This window comes from Eutrigla gurnardus (assembly GCF_963514095.1).
Source record: "Eutrigla gurnardus genome assembly, chromosome: 13".
Lineage (NCBI taxonomy): Eukaryota > Metazoa > Chordata > Actinopteri > Perciformes > Triglidae > Eutrigla > Eutrigla gurnardus.
The window spans coordinates 14477459-14479278 of record NC_139936.1 but is presented as its reverse complement, the minus strand read 5'-3'; positions in this window follow the sequence as shown (position 1 = coordinate 14479278).

The window sequence follows — 1820 nt, the reverse complement described above, 5'->3', positions numbered from 1 at the left end:
AACGCCTGCCTGCCTCTCGAAGGAGAAAGAAGGGTGTGTGTGTGAACGTGTAAGTGTGTGTGTGTGAGAGAGCAACAGATGCATTGTGTGTGTGTGTGTGTGTGTGTGTGTGTGTGTGTGTCTAATGATTAATCAGCCCCGGGCAACACATTTTGCGTTTTCATTCTTACACATGACAAGGCGTCTGTCGGGGAATAATACGTCTGAAACGAGCTCGAGACACAAAACAGTTTGATGTATTCTGACTTGTTTCTCGTCGCCATTAAAACACAAACACAGAACTTTTACTGTTATTGCTTCCACTCGTCTCCCTCTATGGTCATGAATTAGGCCATAATTAGAGCATCCATCAGTGTGACACACACACACACACAGACACACATTTAAATACGCATAACAATGTTACCAGGTGAAAACCTTGTGTGAGCTTTTCAAATAGAAAAAAAAAACTGACTTTAATAACCATAATACCTTGGCAATAATGATACACACACAAACTCAAATCAGTCGTCATGGCTGCACTTTACCCAACGTACAAAGATGGTCAGTGGAAAGAAATGACATCACGATGAAGGATCAGAAAAGTGATTACGAAGAGGGATGCCATGTTTTTGTTTTTTGTGTTTTACAATGAACCGCTGGTTAATAACTTCCATTCTAAAATGTTTTATTTCTATTTCTACTGCATGGTTAAAAGCACACCTTCTTATTTTGACAAGCCATTTATGCTCTGTGTTGTTCAACGAGAGTCTTGTGTGTGTGTGTGTGTGTGTGTGTGTGTGTGTGTGTGTGTGTGTGTGTGTGTGTGTGTGTGTGTGTGTGTGTGTGGTATGATTAAATGATGTTACTATTTCAGTACACTGTAACCAAGAGGAGACCTTAAGGCATGGGTGGGGATGCTGCACACATGGGTGTGTTGGTTATGTTGTTGTGTCTGCACACACAGCCGGTCCCACCATTCGTGCACCGATGGAATCCATCAGAAACCTCCAAGGAATGTCAGGAACCTGTATATCTCATTCCTTGTCCTCAGTGATGGAGCTCAAGACCCGTTTTGTTTATAACGGCTGTGGAATTGAATTGTTTGGATTATGTGTAATGGCATTGGGGGTACGTGATATGAACGTGTGGAAAGTCTGACACAAGCCCGGAGAGAAGCACCTCATGACAGCCACCCACTGTAAACACGCGGCTTCATAGCTAACATGTATATGTGAAGGGGAGAAACGTCCTGACACACAAATACAACCGTATATATATTTGGATAAAACCTTGAAACACTTACAAACTCAGTAGCTGTCAGGGTTGAACCACCATTTCACCATTTGGTCTCAGGCCTTCGTTAGATTGGCCTTTTAAGGTTGATCGCCCTGAGTTGTGTTAGTCAGCTGGACAGGGCCACCCCCTTCCTCCCGCCACCTCATACCGGGTGCAGTGTGTAGGACCTGGCGACATCTAGGGGGAGGTTGCAGATTGCAACCAACTGAAACTTCTCCCTAGTGCCAGGTGCGAAAAGTGCAAAAGGCCCGATCTAGAGCCAGTGTTTGGTTTGCTGTAGAAAAATGGCTGAAAGTTCCGTGAAGAGGATCCACTCTGTGTCTAGATATGACTCATTCTAATGTAAAGAAAACACGGTTTTTAATACAACATTCAGTTTTGAACAACCCAACAAACAAACAAATCTAAGTACCAGACAAAATAAAATGTTGTCATGATGGTGCTAAAGGAAAAATTAGGGGATCTTTGGGATCCTTCTATGATAAATAATATTCATCCTCTGGGGATCATGAACTGACAGACCCATACTGCAATACATTCAC